Source organism: Pan troglodytes, chromosome 7, assembly GCF_028858775.2.
Source record: "Pan troglodytes isolate AG18354 chromosome 7, NHGRI_mPanTro3-v2.0_pri, whole genome shotgun sequence".
Classification (NCBI taxonomy): domain Eukaryota; kingdom Metazoa; phylum Chordata; class Mammalia; order Primates; family Hominidae; genus Pan; species Pan troglodytes.
In genome coordinates this window covers 15849060-15871387 of record NC_072405.2, presented here as the reverse complement: position 1 = coordinate 15871387, position 22328 = coordinate 15849060, and the positions used below count along the sequence as shown (strand labels likewise).

The 22328-nt window shown below is 43.5% G+C and overlaps 1 long non-coding RNA gene across 4 annotated transcripts in view; it reads left to right on the top strand.

Annotated features, from left to right (window-relative positions):
* The window catches only part of LOC112204172 (uncharacterized), a 74139-nt gene that overhangs the window by 10593 nt on the left and 41218 nt on the right, over positions 1-22328 (top strand). For 2 of the 4 annotated variants that reach the window (XR_010159409.1, XR_010159407.1), the window contains 2 exons: positions 1838-1910; positions 7146-12748. This is a non-coding gene — a long non-coding RNA (uncharacterized LOC112204172). The remainder of the gene's footprint in view (positions 1-1837; positions 1911-7145; positions 12749-22328) is intronic. The other 2 variants (XR_010159410.1, XR_010159408.1) reach the window with 2 other exon arrangements.

Genomic DNA, 22328 nt, shown 5'->3' with positions numbered 1-22328 from the left:
GAGCACTTTAACTTTCAAAGATCCTCATATTCAAATCTCTCTTGTCACCACTCCAATTCACATCTCAACCGAGGCCATTCCCACTGGGGTATGCCCTCTAAACAAGACTAATAACAACAACAACAACAACAACTATAATCAACTTCTATTTCCTTCTACTCTCCTTCCCCCAGCCCCTTGAAAATATCTATATTCTCAATGCTCAAGAGGTATTAGGATAAAGACAGTGAGGTTAAAGCATTTCATACTAACACGTGAGCCACTTGAACAAGTCTTTTAACTTCCCCAGAGATATTTAACATTTTAGAAGAGGTGGGCATGGTGGTTCATGACTGTAATCCCAGCATTTTGGGAGGCCAAGAAGGGAAGATCACTTGAGCCCAGGAGTTTGAGGCCAGCCTGGGCAATATGGCAAGACTCCATCTCTACAAAAAAAACAAAACAATTAACCGGGCGTGATGGGGCACAATCCCAGCTACAGTCCCAGCTACTCAGGAGGCTAAGTGTGGGAGGATCGCTGGAGCCCCAGAGGATGAGGCTGCAGTGAGCTGTGTCCGGGCCACTGTGCTCCAGCCAGGGAGACAATAGTGAGAAACTCTCAAAAAAAAAAAAAAGAAAGAAAGAAGGAAAGAAAGAGAAGAAAGAAAGAAAGAAAGAAAGAAAGAAAGAAAGAAAGAAAGAAAGAAAGAAAGAAAGAAAAAGAGGCACTTACCTACCGAGTCTAATTGTAGGAGTTTCTTGTAAAGGCACCCAAAAGCAGTAAGGAAGAATCACATCAGAGCCTCCACTTTCTGCTTGAGGATAACATCATTGTTCCTTTGTTCCAGACACATGGGTGCTCAACCTTTTAAACATAACACAACAGGAAAACACATGTAAAGAAGCCTAATGAATCCTCATGGCTTGCTCTGTCCTCTGCCTCCTCTATTAGTACCAACTGGTAGGAGCACCCCAAGCTTTTGGCAGGGACATCTGTGATGTCGATACCTGTGATGACAGGTAGATATCAGTCTAGGTCAAGGCTACTGCATCTTTGCAAATTTGAAGCCAGCCCTTTGCATAATCGTGAATTCTGATTTTGCTATTTCCAAGAGTTTTTTTTTTTTTTTTTTTTTTTTTTTTTTTAGACAGAGTCTCACTCTGTCACCCAGGCTAGAATGATGTAGTGGTGCAATCTCGGCTCACTGCAAGCTCCGCCTCCCATGTTCAAGTAATTCTCCTGCCTCAGCCTCCAGAGTAGCTGGGATTACAGGCGTGCACCACCACGCCCAGCTAATTTTTGTATTTTTTAGTAGAGATGGGGTTTTGCCACATTGGCCAGGCTGGTCTCGAACTCCTGACCTCAGGTGATCCACCTGCCTCGGCCTCCCAAAGTGCTGCGATTACAGGCATAAGCCACCGTGCTCGGCTTCCATGAATTATATTTAACGAATTATTTGATTAAATACCAGACTATGTGACACAGTAAGCCCACTTCAACCTGCTAACCCAAGGTAGATGCAAAGTGGCTCCAGGCAAAGCTGGAACTTGGGACTGGACACTTCCCTGGGTTGGTTTTGGTCACTCTCCCATCCTCAGCCAGCTCCTTCCCTTGCTTAACCGGAACTCTCTCATGTCCTTGCAGCCCCGGCTCTCCAAGCACCCTGTCCCATGTCCCATTCTCAGTGCATCTGAGCTTCCCGCAAATGGCAAAGCCGGCACCCAGGAGCAAGTTCTCGTGGGGCAAGAAGCAGATGTGTTAGGACTTTCAGGGAGAGTGAGAGCCTTCCCAGCCTCCAGCCAGCCTCTTAGAAAACTTTGCCTTTGGAAATGTCAATTATCTCTCCCTTCTTTCCAGCCTTCTACTCCTACCTCAGCATCTTGCCGCCTTCATGTGGACAATTAATCAACAGCAACAGCATAGTGTGAAGGTAGGTAGCCTTGCTCTTTTTTTTTTTTTTAGATGGAGTCTCGCTCTGTCACCCAGGCTAGAGTGCAGCAGCATGATCTTGGCTCACTGCGACTTCTGCCTCCCAGGTTCAAGGAATTCTCCTGCCTCAGCCTCCTGAGTAGCTGGGATTATAGGCGTGCGCCACCATGCTTGGCTAATTTTTGTATTTTTAGTACAGATGGTGTTTCACCATGTTGGCCAGGCTGGTCTCAAACCCCTGACCTCAGGTGATCTGCCCCACTCAGCCTTCCAAAGTGCTGGGATTACAGGCATGAGCCACTGTGCCTGGACTGGACTGCTTTTCTATTGTACTAAACCTGTCCTATCTGATTCCCGAATCACTCATCACACTATTGACCAAAACCTATCCAAGACAGCATGTGGGAGCAGCTAGGAAAATTATTTAATGTGATCCCAGGGCCTCTCAGAAGCCCAGACAGACTTGGTACCTTCCTTTTTTTTCTTTTTGAGGCTTCCAGTACATTCAGAAATGCCAAATCAGAGCTATAAAAATTGCTGTATGTATAGCATCTTCCAAAAATATTACCAAAAGGAATGCCTATGAGAGCCTTTGAGACTGTAACACTCTGTGTGATTCCGTGAAAAGCCCCTGGATGTTAAGGCCTCAGCCCCCAGAGAAAGCGAAGCCCGCTATGACCGCCAGCCTGGTTATCACATTACGTCTGCTTGGTCCCCGGCGCTACCACCAGGCTGTGTAACTGTGCGTCGGTTGTTAAACCTCTCTGAGCATCCTCTGTAAGAAGGTGATATAATGATGCTATCTAATTCAAAGGGTTATTGTCAGGAGGAGATGAGATAATGCATGTGAAAATCTTCAGCATATCACAGAGCTCTGTTCAATAGAAATATAACACAAGCCATATGTGGTGTTTAAAATTTTCTAGTAGCCACACATTTAAAAGTAAAAAAGAAACATATGACGTTAATTTTAATCATATATTTTATTTAACCCAATACATATAATCAAAAATGTCATGATGGTGCACACCTGTGGTCCCAGCAACTCAGGAGGCTGAGGGGGAAGGATCACTTGAGCCCAGGAGTTTGAGGCTGCAGTGAGCCATGATCACACCATTGCACTCCAGCCTGGGTGACAGAGCAAGACCCCATCTCAAAAAATAATACATATTAATGAGAAGTTTAACATTCTTTTATTCATACTAAATCTTCAAAATCTGATGTGTATTTTATACTCCCAATGCATCTCAATTCAGATGCTAAATTTTCATCAGAAATACTTGTTTCTTATTTAGATTTCATAAGATTTATATAATAGTTGAAAAAGTACATTCACATACCCATGTTAGTTCCAACCATTCTTAAATATTTCCTAATAACTGAATAGAGTATCTGTTTTTAAATTTAAATTTAAATTTAAATTTAACAATTAAATTAAATTTTAATTAATTTAAATTAAAATTTAATTTAAATTAAAAATTCAGCTCTTCAGTTGCACTGAGCATGTATATAATATATATATTTTATATATAATATATAATATATATCATATATTATATATTATATATTTTATATATAATATATAATATATATCATATATTATATATTATATATATTATATATAATATATAATATATATCATATATTATATATTATATATATTATATATAATATATTATATATTATATATTTTATATAATATATATTATATATATTTTATATATAATATATATTATATATATTTTATATATTATATATTATATATATTTTATATATAATATATATTATATTATATATATTTTATATATAATATATATTGTATATTTTATATATTTTATATATAATATATTATATATTATATATATTTTATATATAATATATAATATATATTATATAATATATTATATATAATATATAATATAATATATATTATATATAATATATATTATATATATTATATAATATATTTTATATATAATATATAAAATATATTATATATATATGTAATATATATATATATGTATTTTTTTTTTTTTTGAGCCGGAGCCTCACTCTGTCATCCAGGCTAAAGTGCAGTGGCACGATCTTGGCTCACTGCAACCTCCATCTCCTGGGTTCAAGCGATTCTCCTGCCTCAGCCTCCCAAGTAGCTGGAATTACAGGCATGTGCCACCACGGTCAGCTAATTTTTGTATTTTTAGTAGAGATGGGGTTTCGCCATATTGGTCAGGCTGGTCTCGAACTCCTGACCTCAGGTGATTCACCCACTTCGGCCTCCCAAAATGCTGGGATTACAGGCGTGAGCCACCGCCGCCAGCCCTGAGCATATTTCAAGTACTTAATAGCCACATGGTTAGTATCTACCACACAGTGCAGGTGGAGCATACTATTTGGTACATGGTAAGTGCTCAGTAAATACTCACTGCCATTACCCTTAGGCCCAAGGAGCAGCTCCTTCTCTTTTTTCAGATGCCAAATCTGAAGCCAGGCCTGTCATTTGTTCTGTGCGTGGCCTGTGAAATGGATGAGTCCAGGCTCCGCATGTTCAGGGCCTCTTTGGAATATGTCTTAGTCCTTTCTGGGTGCTGTAACAAAAGACCACAAACTGGGTGGCTTATAAACAACAGAGGGCTAGGCATGGTGCCTCATACTTGTCATCCCAGGACTTTGGGAGGCTGATGTGGGAGGATCACTTTATCCCAGGAGTCTGAGACAAGCCTGGGCAACATGGAGAGACCCCATCTCTACAAAAAAATAAAAATTAAAAAATAAGCCGGGTGCGGTGGTGCATGCCTGTGATCCTGGTTACTCCGGAGGCTGAGGCAGAAGGATTGCTTAAGCCCAGGAGGTCGAGGCTGCAGTGAGCCGTGATTATGCCACTGCACTTTAGCCTGGGCAACAGAGTGAAACCTTGTCTCAAAAATAAAATAAAATAACAGAAATAAATTTCTCACAATTCTGGAAGCTGGGAAGTCCAAGATGAAGGCACTGGCAGATTTGGGGTCTGATAGGGTCCACTCCCTTGTTCATAGATGGCGCCTTCTCACTGACCTCACATGGCAGAAGGGGCAAAAGAGCTCTCTTGGGCCTATTATAAGGGGACTAGTTCTATTCATGAGGGTTCCACTTTCACAACTTCATTGCCCCTCAAAAGCCTCCACCTCCTAACACCATCACCTCAAGGGGTCAGGATTTCAACATATGAATGGCGGGGGGACACAAACATTCAGACCGTAGCAGGGAACAATTTTATTTATGTTTTGAGATAGGGTCTCATTCTGTTGCTCAGGCTGGAGTACAGTGGCACAATCACAGTTCACGGCAGCCTCATACTCCTGGGCTCAAGGGATCCTCCCGCCTCAGCCTCCTGAGTAGCTGGGACTACGGACATGCACCATCACCCCTGGCTAATTTTTAAAATTTTTTTTGTAGACAGGGGATATTACCATCTTGCCCAGGCTGGTCGCAAACCCCTGCACTCACATGATCCTCCTACCTTGGCCCCTCAAAGTGCTGGGATTACAGACATGAGCCACCGCACCCATCCAGGGTAAAATTTCACAGTCCCTGAAGGGGCCATTTTCCAGGAACATCTTCCTGACCTTCCCCACTGGGATTCTAGGAAGGCTTTCAGGCTCTCCAGGATTGTCTTGCCATGCATGTGTGTGTAAGGAGCAGGGATAACAAGCCTTTGTGGAGGGTTATTCTTTGAAACAATAACCCAGTACATCTGTGCAGCAGAAATAACAAGACTAGCATGGTCACACTAGTGACTGATAGCTGTTCCTATTCACAAGCCAAATGAGGAGAAAATAGACATGGGTGTGGTACATGTTCCTAAATTTAATTCTGTGCTAATTTCTCATTCCATTAATAACCAGGGTTCTCATCCTCCCCTATAGTCATGTTTTTCAACTACTCTTTATTGAAATTGTGCTGCCTGTCAATCACCAATGTTAGCTAGGTGGAATTTGTGGATGAATAAGACTCACGCCCTTCCTGCCCTCAGCAAGCACGCAGTCCAGTAGATAAGACAAATACATTAGCAATTATGACAAAGCCAATATGAGCAGTCCCATACAAGACAGACAGTCAAAATGCCAGGAGAGTTCAAATGAAAGAGACATGTTTTCCAATGAGAGGGCTGGGGAAACCTCAAGAGGCAGGTGGGATCTGGGGTGGAGGGAACACCGTAAGTGGTAAGATTAGCATCCACTCCATCCCAGATGTGAGGAAGTTTTGCAGAATTAAGCATAGGTACAATGACAATATAGGAGAAGGAAAGTTTGGGGCTAGATTGCAGGTGGAAATGGCTGGGTCATATGGCAATTCTGTTTTGCTTTGTTTTATTTTGTTTTGTTTTTGAGACAGAGTCACTCTGTCACCCAGGCTGGAGCGCAGTGGCGCAATCTTGACTCACTGCAACCTCTGCCTCCCGGGTTCAAGTGATTCTCCTGCTTCAGCCTCCTGAGTGGCTGAGATTACAGACGCCCACCACAACGCCCAGCTGATTTTTGTATTTTTAGTAGAAATGGGGTTTCACCATGTCAGCCAGGCTGGTCTCGAACTTCTGACCTCAAGTGATCCACTAGCCTCCGCCTCCCAAAGTGCTGGGATTACAGGTGTGAGCCACAGTGCCTGGTAATTCTGTTTTTAATTTTTTGAAGACCTACCATACTACATCATTCCATATACCCACCAACACTGTACAAGGGCTCCAATTTCTCCACATCCTTGCCAATCTTTGTTATGGTGTGTGTGGGGTGTGTGTGTGTGTGTATAGTAGCCATCCTTAAAGGGTGTGAGGTGGTATCTCATTGTGGTTTTGATTTTCATTTCCCTAGTGATTAGTGATGTTGGGCATCTTTTCATGTCCTTCTTGACCATTTGTTTACCTTCTTTGAAAAAATGTCCAAGTCCTTTCTTTGCCCATGTCTTAATTGGGTTGTTGGTTTGGGTTTTTTGTTGTCGTTGATGCTATTGTCATGACAATCATTACTTTGGCAAATTCCAAGGCAGTTCTCTTGTTTGTTTGTTTTTGTTTTTTTGTTTTGTTTTGTTTTGAGACAAGGTCTCTCTCTGTCACCCAGGCTGGAGTGCAGTGGCAAAATAATGGCTCACTGCAGCCTTGACCTGTGGAGCTCAAGTGATCCTCTCACCTCAGCCTCTGAATTAGCTGGGACTACAGGGGCATGCCACCATGCCTGACTAATTTTATTTTATTTTTTATTTTTAGTAGAGATAGAGTCTTGCTATGTTCCCCAGGCTGCTCTGGAATTCCTGGGCTCAAGCAATCCTCCTGACTTGGCCTCCGAAAGTGCTGGGATTACAGGTAAGAGCCACCATGCCCAGACTCCAGTGCAGTTTTGACAAATGAGGTGGAGTCAGCAGCCCATTACCCACTGAATAAAGCCTAGCTCTCCTAAGTCCTGCACTGGGTGGTGCGCTGCTCACCTGAATGCCCAGTGATTGTCCTGTGCCTCCCCACCACCTGGTTTATTTGCTTAAATCCTCAAACCTCCCTCCTTGGTTGGGTTGCTGAAACCCTTCCTACACCTTTCCTGCCTCCGATTCCTGAGAGCTACATTTAACCTCCACAAGGCTCCTATTCCAAATCGGAGGAAGCACTGAAAACAAAGCACTTTCGCATCCTTCACCCTGATCTGTAGCATATTATTCAGAACTCTTATGATTTCAAGTGACAGAAACCCAAGCTGAACCAGCTGAAACACTCAGAGGTATTTAGTATCTCATGGAACCCAGTGCCCCAGGGACAGGCAGAAACGCTGACTTGAACATCTCTTTCTGAGTTTCTCATCTCAGCGCCTCTCTGCAGATGTTGAAATCTTCTTTTTTTCTGCTAACTGGCCTCTGCTTCCCAGGTTCACAGCAAGAAACATGGCCATTGGGATGTCCCAAGCTTTGCATTTTATAGCCCAGCTTAGGTCAGGTGGCCACCCCTGTGCCAGTCAACTTGACCGAATGGATGGAAAACCTCAACTGATCAAGCTGGAGTTAAGTGCATGCAGGGAGCACCTATGGTAACTGTGGATGGCAGGGAGGGCAGCCACCTAGAAAAAGGTACTGCTGGCCAGGTAAGACTACAGGTATCCACAACTACCACCAATCTGCTGTGAACAGTTCCTCTGAAGTTGTGCAATAAGCAAGCCGTGTGATGCTGGTCCTGGTAGAATATCTTATTTCTAAACTCCAAACCATCAGATTGGCCTCTACCTCCCCATTTGCCCTCCTCAGAAGATCTTGACACCCAAGTTCACCCGATCCTCTGGAGTCCTGTGGTTTGAAATACTGACCATTTGTCCCAATCCTGGAGCCAAGGTCCCAGCATGCTCTGTGTCCAAGTTCAGATTACCACAAAAGCTGGTTGCGAAGACCACAAGTTGTTACCGATTTGTTTTTTAACCAGTTGTATATACAACATTTGGTGCTTTTCACAACACCACACTACCTCTGTCTTACTGTACTGTTTCTCTCCCTAGCAAGCTACCAACATTTCCTCTCTCCTCTCTAAAACATGAAAAAAAGGAGAGAGAGAGAGAGAGAGAGAGAGAGATATGCAGGTAATGCCTATACTCTCATCTCCTATGGGGTCCTTGAGACAATGGATTCCAAAGAGCAGTTTGGAACATGAAGAAAACCCCAACGGGGAGGTCCTGCTCCCAAGTCTCACTAATTCTGGATTTAATTCTCCCCTGTGGGCCAGGTGTTGAATTAGTGGCCCTCCCACCCTACCTTCTGTTTTCTATGATCTCGTCTCATCTAATAAAGGCTCCAGATCTGAAAGTCTCTGAGACCAGAACCTTAATCCAATTAAAGCCTGGTAAAGCAAACAAACTTGGGAAAGACAAAGAGGTGAAGAGGTTAACAGCAGACAAAACCTCCACTGACAAGCTAAATTAGCCTTGCCCACCTCAGGAGAAGGTGTAAGGTGGACAGCGGGGACTGCTGGTAGTGATTAACATTTGCTCGAAATTCTAAGGAGCTAATTTTTTTTCCAAGTTAAATGTTAACCTGTGAAAAGAGGAACAGTAACTATGTGAAGAGGAATGTGAAGAAGAAAACAGAAAGACCAGCCTGCTGGGTGGATGTCTTCCTCCCAAAGTAGTCGAGACCAGGGATACTGAGGAACAGTTTTCCATTTATCCTTCATCATGTCCATTCAACAGGGCCACTGAGCTCCAGATGAGCATGGAAAGATGGAGGAGCTGCCAAACCTGACTTTGGAGGCCCTGGTCAGGAGCCCGATGGAGGTCTTCCAGTTTTACACCCTTTGTGAATTTGTCGGTGGGGTGGGTTTGTTCTGATGCCATGAGTAGCTTCCACTGGAAAAGGCACCATCTCCACCCAACATTTTAGGTATGCTGGTGCTTTGGGAGGACATTCTTGGTGCAAATAATCGTCTGAACATTCTTTGCTATCCTTTGGTAGAGGCTTTATTTACCACAATGAAGAGTAGAAAGATTATGATGTGAGTGTGTTTTGGTGTGTGTGTGTGTGTATGTGTGTGACTATTAGTGAAAACTGCTAGTAATATGTCAGTGTGGAGAGAAATTCAGTCCTCCCACAAGTGGTGAGGCCCAATATTAAGGGACAGAACATCAGTGAGCACCACATTAAGGCACTATTCTCGACATCTGGGAAGAAGCAAAGAAAAATGTGTCATGCCTCTTACCTTTTAGGGACTTATAATACAGGAAAGAGAAGACTTGTATAAATGGCTAAAAATATACTGAGGAGTATAACTAATAACTAATGCAGAGTGTGCTGGTAAAAGGTTGTGTGGGTTCAGGAATGTCAAAAGTTGCAGCTGCTGTGAAAGCCAATATGGCGGGTCCTCAAAAAATTAAATGTAGAATTACCATATGACTCGGCAACTCCACTTCCGGGTATGTTCTTAAAACGATTGAAAGCAGAGACTCAGACAGATAATTGCACACCCATGTTCACAGCAGCATTATTCACAATCGCCAAAATGTGGAAGCAACCCAAGTGTCCACTGGCCAATGAATGAATGAGTAAAACATGCTATGTATCAACAGTAGAATATTATCCAACCTTAAAAGGAAACAAATTCTGGTACGTGTTACAACATAGATGTACCTTGAGTGGAAGAAGAAAAAAGAAAGAGCAGTCCACTGGGTGTATGTCTTCTTCCCAAAGTAGTTGGGATCAGGAATGCTGAGAAACAATTCCCCATTCACCCTTCAACATCTCCATTCAACAGGGCCACTGAGCTCCAGGATGAGTATGGAAGGATGGAGGAGCTGCCAAGCTTGACCTTGGGGACCCAGGTCAGGAGCCTTCTGGAGACCTTCCAGTTTTATGCCCTTCGTGAATTTGTTTGTGCGATGAACTCTATGAAGTGAACTAAACCAATCACACACAAAAAATAAAACTGTATGATTCCACTTATATGAGGCACCTAGTCAAATTCAGAGACAGAAATAAAAATGGGGGTTGATAGGAGGGGGGAGGATGGAAGAGTGGGAAGTTACTGTCAATGGGAACAGATTTTCAGTTTTGCCAAAGAGTTCTGGGAATGAATGGGGTAATGACTGCACAACACTGTGAAGGTACTTAATGCCCCTGAACCACATACTTAAAAAATGATTAAGATGGTAAATTTTATGTAAGTGTATTTTACCACATTTTTTTTTCAAATTCATGTAGTTTCAGATGAGACTTTATAGAAATGTGGCATTGAGCTGCCTGAAAGAACAGATGAATTTCAGTATATAAAGAAGAGGAAGAAGGACATTAGAGACCAGGGGAAGGACACGAAAGGATCAAAGGCAGTGAAGTATCTATCCATGGGTACCCACAGTGAGTGGTTTAAGTTTCCTGGAACAAAGGGTTCCAGAAGGAAAACAAGGTCAGCCAGCCATTGAAACCCAGACAATGGCGAGCCTTGAAGGCTAGACTAGGGAGTTTGGATTTTATTCTCTAAGTCACCACATCCACCGTTTCCATAGTGTTCCACAGGACACTAATTCTATGAGATGCTCTGAAAAAAGCGGAGGAAGGGAGCCATGGACAAACAGGTCTCAGAAAGGCTGCATAGCCCTATGGCCAATTTGCCATGCACACTAGCTTACATTGGTAAATCCTGACGTAAAGATATCTGCCTCATTTTGCTAAAGTCAGTGTTGCCCAAACTTGTTGGATTATGCTGCCCTGGGATTCTCGTGACACCTATTAACATCCTCCAAAAGCATTCCACATGTTTAGGGAAACGTCTCCCTAGGAAAGGCAGCTATTGGAGCTTTTTAGCAGAGGCATTTACATGGTCAGAGTGCTGCTTTAGGAAGGCTAATCAGATGGCGGATTGCTGCTTGGTTTGAGGGGGATAGAGACAAATGACTAGAACGGTGGATATGTCATTAAGGACTGGCGCATGTCAGATTTCTAGTGTCCGAAACACCGAAGAGACATGTCAAGCACCGAGAAGACACCCTGTTACTGAGATCAAATGCTGGCAATCAGCAGACTCCTCCGCCTTCCCCAGATTTTGACTCACCCTACCCTGAAGCACATAGGATCCACCATGGGTTCACGCCCCTCCGTGTCTCTCAGCCCCCAGAGGCACATGAAGTGGTGCGTTGGAGTGACTGGTGCCAGCTCATGGAAGCCGCTACCTGGGAGTTTCCCAACAACCATTAGTAGAAGACTGCCATGGTGGGGCCACCTATACCGTGGAAATCAGCCAATGCTACAAATGAGAGCTTTTGTTTGAGGGGGATCCATTTACCAGCACACCACTGACCAGGTGCCAAGTCGGGATCAAATGTGTAAAGGTTATATTAGAGAAAGCACTTGTGTGAGGAAAAAAAAATGGGAAGGGAGGTAAGATAGGCTGCGATGGCGTGTCCAACAGCAAACCAGGGAAGGGAAGAGAGAGGAGAGAGGGAAAGGAGGTGGCGTGGACGTGTCCCAGACTGCATGCCCTCTAAGGAAGGGTCAGCGAGTCCTCCAGCCAGCCAAAGTCAGCTATCCGTGGATGTCTTCCAGGAACCGGCGTTAGATCCTTGCAGCAATCAGCCACTCACAGGGAGCTGCCCGCGGGGAGGGCAGCCCAGGGCACACACAGCCATGGATGTCTGCGCGCAGCCGCCTGGGCCCTTGATTTGTTGACGCTTCTCGTTGATGATGGTCCGTGAGACGCATGCTCATTACCACCACCGCCCACCCCTTGCCCCACACAGATCTGTTTCTCCAACCAGGAAAGTTCAGAAAGCAGCTCCTCCAAGGTTCCCAGGGGCCTTTCTTCCTGAGCGATAAACCACAGCCCCCGTGACGGCCGAGGGTCTTGGAGCATCCCTAACCCCTCCTCCGCCCGGCATTTAAATTCCCCTCACCCTCAGCTATCAGGTCAGCAGGTGTCGGTAGCTTACCTGATGGGATGACCCTCATTCCTGAAGGGTCTAAATTAGAATCATACCCTGCTCAGTCTGGAGTGACTGCACCTGCGTATTCACAGTTACAAGTGGGTGAGGGAGCCGCAGGAGGCACCTGAGCCCAGCCCCTGGGTTCTGCCCTTGTTCCTCCCCGCCCCCACTAGGTAAAAGAGCGCCTGCCTCCTGCTGCTGATTAGGTCAATAACGCATGCCAATAAGATGATTTCTCTTTTAACCTGCTGATCCTTGCGAACGAGGCATCCTGCGTGTCCAGGCAGCAGCTTCGACTTGCGGTTCAACAAGACCCTTACCGTGTCTCCTGGCCAGAGCGTGTCCTCTTTTGGATCCGGACCTCCAACCCTGCGTAACCCAGAGTCGCAGAGCAGGAAGCCCCAAATCCCCCAGTGGGTCTTAGAGACTGGTGGTAAGTCACCTCTGCTTCTACTCCTTAGTTTCCAGACTCATGGGTCTTTCCTTTTGGGGACACACTGACATATACAAGTCTTTGCACACTGAAGGATGGCACCTCGTCCTTGTGGGGGTCTCCTCTGAGTCAGCACTTCAGTTGCTCCTTGAAAAGGCCATGCCAGCATTCTATGAGGCCAGCTGCCCTAGGGGGTTGCAGTGTGTGATACAGTGAGTGAACCCCATGGTCGTGGGCTATGAGGTGTGTCTCTTAGTTGGCTGCTGTGCTGTGTGGGACTCATGGCTATGGCTCAGGCATTCTATAATCCCCCAGATGGTAGTGCTGGCTGAGATGCTCTGGGCAGGAAAGGCAGATCCATTCCCAAAGTATCTACACCTGTGAAGACAAACCACTGGCCCTTTTAGGTTGGTGTCCTAGGGTAATAGCGCCGTAGCAGGTGCAGCTCTGCTGCTGACATTCAGAGGCACAGTGGCTAGACTGGTCAGCCGGAGCCATGCCGTTGACCTCTTACAGCCTCCATCTCCACACCTCAGCCATCTATCTGTTCGTGTTCCTGTCATGCCAGTTCTGGGGTGGACACTGACAGCCGGCATCACTGGGCCAAGTCATCTTGTCTAATTGATTGTTCAGAGGCTCTTCCATGATGGATGTGTCCTAGTAGACATGAATATGTGCAACAGAATCCTTCACACTGTATGCCCACTCTCAAGTGTACATTCACACACCTCAGCCCCACACCTCCTTAGTCACTATCCAGGATTTGCACAAATTCTCATCTTGGGCTCTTTTATTTCCCTATGCAAAGGGTTGATGACAAGGTGCACTGTTCACAACCCTGTCTCCAGGGAAGAGCTCATCTCTCCACTGAGTTTCAGGGACACCCCTAAATCTGACTGTCATCTGTTATTTTTCATTTTTATTTATTTTTATTATTATACTTTAAGTTCTGGGGTACATGTGCAGAAAATGCAGGTTTGTTTCATAGGTATATCCGTGCCATGGTGGTTTGCTGCACCCATTAACCTGTCATCCACATTAGGTATTTCTCTTAATACTATACCTCCCCTAGCCCCCCCACCTGCCGATAGGCCCCAGTGAGTGATGTTCCCTTCCCTGTGTCCATGTGTTCTCATTGTTCACCTCCCACTTATGACTGAGAACATGCAGTGTTTGGTTTTCTGTTCTTGTGTTAGTTTGCTGAGAATGATGGTTTCCAGCTTCATCCATGTCCCTGCAAAGGACATAAACTCATTTTTTATGGCTGCGTAGCGTTCCATAGTGTATTTGTGCCACATTTTCTTTATCCATTCTATCATTGATGGGCATTTGGGTTGCTTCCAAGTCTTTCCTATTGTGAATAGTGCCTCAATAAACATATGTGTGCATGTGTCTTCTATAGCAGAATGATTTATAAATTTTGGGTATATACCCAGTAGTGGGATTGCTGGGTCAAATGGTATTTCTGGTTCTAAATCCTTGAGAAATCGCCACACTGTCTTCCACAATGGTTGAACTAATTTACACTCCCACCAAGAGTGTAAAAGCATTCCTATTTCTCGACATCTTGTCCAGCATCTGTTGTTTCCTGACTTTTTAATGATTGCCATTCTAACTGGCATGAGATGGTATCTCATTGTGGTTTTGATTTGCATTTCTCTAACAATGAGTGATGATCACTTTTTTTCATATGTTTGTTGTCTGCATCAATGTCTTCTTTTGAGAAGTGTCTGTTCATATCTTTCACCCACTTTTTGATGGGGTTGTTTATTTTCTTGTAAATTTGTTTAAGTTCTTTGTAAATTCTGGATATTAGCCCTTTGTCAGATGTACAGATTGCAAAAATTTCCTCCCATTCTGTAGATTGCCTGTTCACTGTGATAACAGTTTCTTTTGCTGTGCAGAAGCTCTTTACTTTAATTAGATCCCATTTGTCAATTTTGGCTTTTGTTGCCCTTGCTTTTGATGTTTTAGTCATGAAGTCTTTGCCCGGGCCTAGATCCTGAATGGTATTGCCTAGGTTTTCTTCTAGGGTTTTTATGGTTTTAGGTCTTATGTTTAAGTCTTTAATCCACTTTGGGTTAATTTTTGTAAGGTGTAAGGAAGGGGTCCAGTTTCAGTTTTCTGCATGTGGCTAGCCAGTTTTCTCAACACCATTTATTAAATAGGGAATCCTTTCCCCATTGCTTGTTTTTCTCAGGTTTGCCGAAGATCGGATGGTTATAGATGTGTGGTGTTATTTCTGAGGCCTCTGTTCTGTTTCTCTGGTCTATATATCTGTTTTGGTAACAGTACCATGTTCTTTTGGTTACTGTAGCCTTGTAGTATAGTTTGAAGTCAAGTAGCATGATGCCTCCAGCATTGTTCTTTTTGCTTAGGATTGTCTTGGCTATGTGGGCTCTTTTTTGGTTCCACATGAAATTTAAAGTAGTTTTTTTCTAATTCTGTGAAGAAAGTCGTTGGTAGGTTGATGGGGATAGCATTGAATCTATCCTATCCATGAGCATGGAATGTTGTTCCATTTATTTGTATCCTCTCTTATTTCCTTGAGCAGTGGTTTGTAGTTTTCCTTGAAGAGGTCCTTCACATCCCTTGTAAGTTGTATTCCTAGGTATTTTATTCTTTTAGTAGCAATTGTGACTGGGAGTTCATTCACGATTTGGCTCTCTATTTGTCTGTTATCGGTGTATAGGAATGCTTGTGATTTTCACACGTTGATTTTGTATCCTGAGACTTTGCTGAAGTTGCTTATCAGCTTAAGGAGATTTAGGGCTGAGACAATGGGGTTTTCTCAATATACAATCATGTCATCTGCAAACAGAGACAATTTAACTTCTTCTCTTCCTATTTGAATACCTTTCATTTCTTTCTCTTGCCTTATTGCCCTGGCCATAATTTCCTATTCAACATAGTATGTTGAATAGGAGTGGAGAGAGGGCATCCTTGTCTTGTGTCAGTTTTCAAAGGTAATGCTTCCAGTTTTTGCCCCTTCAGTAAGTCACTGGCTGTGGGTTTGTCATAAATCGCTCTTGTTATTTTGAGATACATTGCATCAATACCTAGTTTATTGAGAGTTTTTAGCATGAAGAGCTGTTGAATTTTGTGGAATGCCTTTTCTGCATCTATTGAGTTAATCATGTGGTTTTTATCACTGGTTCTGTTTATGTGATGTATTACGTTTAGTGATTTGCATATGTTGAACTAGCCTTGCATCCCAGGGATGAAGCCCACTTCATCATAGTAGATAAGCTTTTGGATGTGCTGCTGGATACCGTTTGCCAGTATTTTACTGAGGATTTTCATACTGATATTCATCAGGGATATTGGCCTGAAATTTTCTTTTTTTGTTGTGTTTCTGCCAGGTTTTAATATCAGAATGATGCTGGCCTCATAAAATGAGTTAGGGAGGATTCCCTCTTTTTCTATTGTTTGGAATAGTTTCAGAAGGAATGGTGCCAGCTCCTCTTTGTACCTCTGGTAGAATTCGGCTGTGAATCTATCTGGTCCTGGACTTTTTTTGGTTGGTAGGCTATTAATTACTGCCTTAGTTTCAGAACTTGTTATTGATCTATTCAGGGATTCAACTTCTTCCTGGTTTAGACTTGGGAGGGTGTATGTGTCCAGGAGTTTATGCATTTCTTCTGTATTTTCTAGTATATTTGCATAGAGGTGTTGATAGTATTCTCTGGTTGTAGTTTGTTTTTCTGTGGGATCACTGGTGATATCACCTTCATTGTTTTTTTTATTGCATCTATTTGATTCTTTTCTTGTATATTAGTCTGGCTAGCAGTCTATCTATTTTGTTGATCTTTTCAAAAAACCAGCTCCTGGATTCATTGATTTTTTGAAGGGTTTTTCATGTCTCTATCTCCTTCAGTTGTGCTCTGATCTTAGTTATTTCTTGTCTTTCGCTAGCTTTTGAATTTATTTGCTCTTGTTTCTCTAGTTCTTTTAATTGTGATGTTAGGGTGTCAATTTTAGATCTTTCCTGCTTTCTCTTGTGGGCATTTAGTGCTATAAATTACCCTCTACACACTGGGTAGAGGGAAATTTATTTAAATGTGTCCCAGAGATTCTGGTATGTTGTCTTGGTTCTCATTGGTTTCAAAGGCGTCTTTATTTCTGCCTTCATTTCGTCATTTACCCAGTAGTTATTCAAGAGCAGGTTGTTCAGTTTCTATGTAGTTGTATGGTTTTGCGTGAGTTTCTTAATTCTGAGTTTTAATTTGATTGCACTGTGGTCTGAGAGACTGTAATGATTTTCATTCTTTTGCATTTGGTGAAGAGTGTTTTACTATCAATTATGTGGTCAATTTTAGAATAAATGTGATATGGTGCCGAGAAGAATGTATATTTTGTTGATTTGGGGTGGAGAGTTCTGTAGAGGTCTATTAGGTCCACTTGGTCCAGAGCTGAATTGATGTCCTGAATATCCTTGTAAATTTTCTGTCTCATTGATCTGTCTAATATTGACAGTGGGGTGTTAAAGTCTCCCATTATTATTGTGTGGGAGTCTAAGTCTCTTTGTAGGTCTTTAAGAACTTGTTTTATGAATTTGGGTGCTCCTGTATTGGGTGCATATATATTTAGGATAGTTAGCTCTTCTTGTTGCATTGATTTCTATACCTTTATGTAATGCCCTTTTTTGTCTGTTTTGATCTTTGTTGGTTTAAAGTCTGTTTTATCAGAGATTAGGATTACAACCCCTGCTTTTTTTTGCTTTCCATTTTCTTGATAAATATTCCCCCATTCCTTTATTTTGAGCCTATGTGTGTCTTTGAACATGGGGTGGGTCTCCTGAATACAGCACACTGATGAGTCTTGACTCTTTATCCAATTTGCCAGTCTGTGTCTTTTAATTGGGGCATTTACCCCATTTACATTTAAGGTTAATATTTTTATGTGTGAATTCGATCCTGTCATTATGATACTAGCTGATTATTTTGCCCATTAGTTGATGAAGTTTCTTCATAGTGTTGATGGTCTTTAGAATTTGGTATGTTTTTACAGTGGCTGGTACCAGTTGTTCCTTTCCATGTTTACTGCTTCCTTCAGGAGCTCTTGTAAGGCAGGCCTGGTGGTGACAAAATCTCTCAGAATTTGCTTGTCTGTAAAGGATTTTATTTCTCCTTCATTTATGAAGCTTAGTTTGGCTGGATATGAAATTCTGGGTTGAAAATTCTTTTATTTAAGAATGTTGAGTATTGGCCCTCACTCTCTTCTGGCTTGTAGGGTTTCTGCAGAGAGATCCACTGTTTGTCTGATGGGCTTCGGCCTTTGTGGGTAACCCAACCTTTCTGGTTGCCCTTAACATTTTTTCCTTCATTTCAATCTTGATGAATCTAACAGTTATGCATCTTGGGGTTGGTCTTCTCGAGGAGTATCTTTGTGGTGTTCTCTGTATTTCCTGAATTTGAATGTTGACCTGCCTTGCTAGGTTGGGGAAGTACTCCTGGATAATATCCTGAAGAGTGTTTTCCAACTTGGTTCTATTCTCCTTTTCACTTTCAGGTACACCAATCAAATGTAGGTTTGGTCTTTTCACATAGTCCCATATTTCTTGGAAGCTTTGTTCATTCCTTTTCATTCTTTTTTCTCTAATCTTGTCTTCTCACTTTATTTCGTTAAGTTGATCTTCAGTGTCTGATATCTTTTCTTCGACCTGATCGGTTCGGCTATTGATACTTGTGTATGCTTCACGAAGTTCTCGTGCTGTGTTTTTCAGCTCCATCAGCTCATTTATGTTCTCTCTAAACTGGTTATTCTAGTTAGAAATTCGTCTAATCTTATTTCAAGGTTCTTAGCTTCCTTGCATTGGGTTAGAACATGCTCCTTTAGCTCAGAGGAATTTGTTATTACCCACTTTCTGAAGCCTACTTCTGTGATTTCGTCAAACTCGTTCTCTGTCCAGTTTTGTTCCCTTGCTGGCGAGGAGTTGTGATCCTTTGTAGAAGAAGAGGCATTGTGGTATTTGGAATTTTCAGGCTTTTTGTACTGGTTTCTCCCCATCTTCATGGATTTATTACCTTTGGTCTTTGACATTGGTGCCCTTCGGATGGGGTCTCTGAGTGGATGTCCTTTTTGTTGATGTTGATGCTCTTCCTTTCTGTTTGTTAGTTTTCCGTCTAACAATCAGGACCCTCTGCTGCAGGTCTGCTGGAGTTTGCTGGGAGTCCACTCTAGACCCTCTTTGCCTGGGAATCACCAGCAGAGGCTGTGGAATGCAAAGATTGCTGCCTGATCCTTCCTCTGGAAGCTTCGTTCCAGAGGTGCACCCACCAGATGCTAGCCAGAGCTCTCCTGCATGAGGTGTCTCTCGGCCCCTACTGGGAGGTGTCTCCCAGTCGGGATACAAAGGGGTCAGGGACCTACTTGAGAAGGCAGTTTGAACCTCAGCAGAGCTCAAATGCTGTGCTGGGAGGTCCACTGCTCTATTCAGAGCCACCAGGCAGGGACATTTAAGTCTGCTGAAGCTGTGCCCACAGTTGCCTCTTCCCCCAGGTGGTCTGTCCCAGGGAGATGGGAGTTTTCTGTGTAAGCCCCTGACTGGGGCTGCTGCCTTTTTATCAGAAATGTCCTGCCCAGAGAGGAGGAATCTAGAGAGGCAATCTGACCACAGTGGCCTTGCTGAACTGCAGTGGGCTCTGCCCAGTTTGAACTTCCTGGCAGCTTTGTTTACACTGTGAGGGTAAAACCGCTTACTCAAGCCTCAGCAGTGGCGGATGTCCCTCCCCACACCAAGCTTGAGCATCTCAGGTTGACCTTAGACTATTGTGCTGGCAGTGAGAACTTCAAACCCGTGGGTTTCAGCTTGCTGGGCTCCATGGGGTTGGGAACCGTTGAGCCAGACCACTTGGCTCCCTGGCTTCAGCCCCCTTTCTCTTCTGATCTCAGAAGCTAAGCAGGTCAGGCCTGGTTAGTACTTGGATGGAAGACTGTCATCTGTTTCTAGTTTGCTCCCCATATTTAGCCAACCCATTTGCAAAGGAAGCTTGGGATTTTCCTCCTCTTTCAGCCGATCATGCAGGATCTCACATACAGTCAGAGATGATGTGATGAATGACAAGGGAGTCTGCACTACTTGCTCATATAGCTTACTCATGCCCTCTGGGCCAGGTGAGCCCCAGCCTGGGATGGACCACGTCCATGGTATGATGGGACTGCAGCTGTCAGACTTATGGTTTTGCAGGTCAGACAGGACCCAACTCACCATGGGCAGTTCCCAATGCGTGATCACCAAGTACCCCATGGGCAAATTGGTCAAGTGTTCCATCTCCACTATAGCCTGGTAATATGCTGAAAGCTGATTCTCAAAGCCTGTATCAGTTTCAGAGGATGATGGCACAGCCTCACTCCAAAGTTCCAGCGGCCTCCATTGCAATTCTTCCAATGTACCTGCCGTAAGCTTTATATTGTGCTTTTTCTCACTACTGACACCTCCACCACCATAGGATCTGCCAGAATTCATGGCCTAAGCAGCAGGGCAATTGCACCTCAGTCTGGACTTGCTGAAGTACCCCTTTCTACTCTGAGCCTCCACTTGAAGATGGTCACCTTTAGTGTCCCTCAGTATATGGGCCAAAACAGTATTCCTAGTTGCAGAATGTGTTGCCTCTGGAACCCAAAAAGGCCTGTAAGGTGCTGGGCTTCCTTCAGTGGGATAGAGGATGCAAGATACACAAAGGTTTTTGTTTTGTTTTGTTTTGTTTTTTTTACTTTGTAGGCCCCTGACTCTACTGGATTCCTAAAATCTTCACTGAAGTGGCCAATCCCTGGCTCTTCACAGGGCTTACTCACCCCCAACTGGAGTGCATGTGTCTTACCCAAGCCTCTAGCATACCAGCCACCTCTTCCTCATTTTGACCAATCAGCAGGTTGGCACCCATGTAATGATATAATCTAGATGTCTTCAGACTACACGATGACCAAGAACAGAAGAGTTCCTGTAGATGTAAGACAAAACTGTGAATGCTTATTATTGTCCATCTCAGTAGAATACAGTGTTTCTGATCCTCTTTTCTGATTAGAATGGAAAAGAATGCATTCAGCAAATCAATGACCACCTATGAAGCTTTGCTAATCCATCCTAACAGTGATGCCATGTTCAATACAGTCACTGAAATCGAGGCTACTACTTGGCAAAAGTCCATAGTAGTCTATGGTCATTCTCCAGTATCCAACCAGCTTTTGCAGAGTCCAGACTGGCAAATAACCTGGGCCACCACTGTTATATCCTTAAGTTTTAATGACGGTATTAATCTTCCCTTCCCCAACCCCTGCTATGATATTGTTTTTTATTACTTTGGCTGGGTGTGGGGTGTGAGGAGTTCAGTTCAGAGATTCCATTTGGCCTCCTCGACTATGGTACCTTCATAATCCACAGACCAGGGCCTGATGTGGAGGTTACTCCAACTGCCAGGTACACCCATTTCAGTTGTGCACTTCAGGCCTGGAGAAATGACCACTGGTGGATCTGCAGACCCAGTGGGTCCACTGTGAGCTGGACTTTACTGGAACTCCATTTATCACCTGGCCCTCATAGACCTCCGCTCTTAGAAGGGGATATAATGACACCTTGGATCTCTGGCTATCAATGTCATTGCAAATCCTGGGTCCAATTGTTCTCAAAATATCTGGCTATTCCCTTTTTCCCAGTGTACAATCTCATCCAAATAAATTAAGTCCCTTTGGGGAAGGATTTGGGGGAATCCTCACAAATGCATACTTGCCTAGTATTATAGATTCCTTCTTTTCAGGGACTGTCTCTTCAGTCTGTGGGTTTCTGATGTTAAAATTGGCTCAGGCTTAGGAATTGAACAAGGGATCTTGAATTTTTATTCAAGCCCACTGGACCTCCATTCTTGCCTTATTTGTCTTGTCCTTTTCTTTTCTTTTCTTTCTTTTTCTCTCTCTCTCTCTTTCTCTCTCTCCCTCCCTCTTTTCTCTCTCCTTTCTTTCTTCCTTTCTTTTTCTGTCTTTATTTCTTTCTTTCTTTCTCTTTCTTTCTCTTTCTTTCTGTCTCTCTTCCTTCCTTCCTTCCTTCCTTTCTTTTCACTTTTTTTTTTTTAAGAGAGAGGGTCTTGCTTGGTTGCCCAGGCTGGAGTGCTGTGGCATAATCGTAACTCACTGAAGCCTTGAACTCCTGGGCTCAGGCAATCCTCCCACCTCAGCCCAGTAGCTAGGATAACAGGTGTGCACCATCAAGCCCAGCTAATTGCCTTATTTTTCATTAAAGATGTCATGCAGCACACTTTCTGGCTGCTTGTCTATCTTTTAGAGATGCCATGTTTCACAAACCACTTCCAAAACTCTCTGAGGGTAAAGCCCCATGGCTGTCACTCCAGCTTTGCCAGGTTTTACAGTTATTATGGCTTCATGGTTTTGGGGGCTTGCATGCTGCCCTGGACTCTGTTCCTCAGGGCCCCTTCATCCCCATGGAGGGTAGTGAGGCCCTCTCTGTGACCATCTCTCCTTCAGTTATTTCCGGCCTGATGAGCCACTGCTGAATGTCATTCATTCCTGGTGCCCTTGGTGGATGTGTCTTCTGGGCCCTCCATGGAACGTTCTCCTCTGGTGGGTC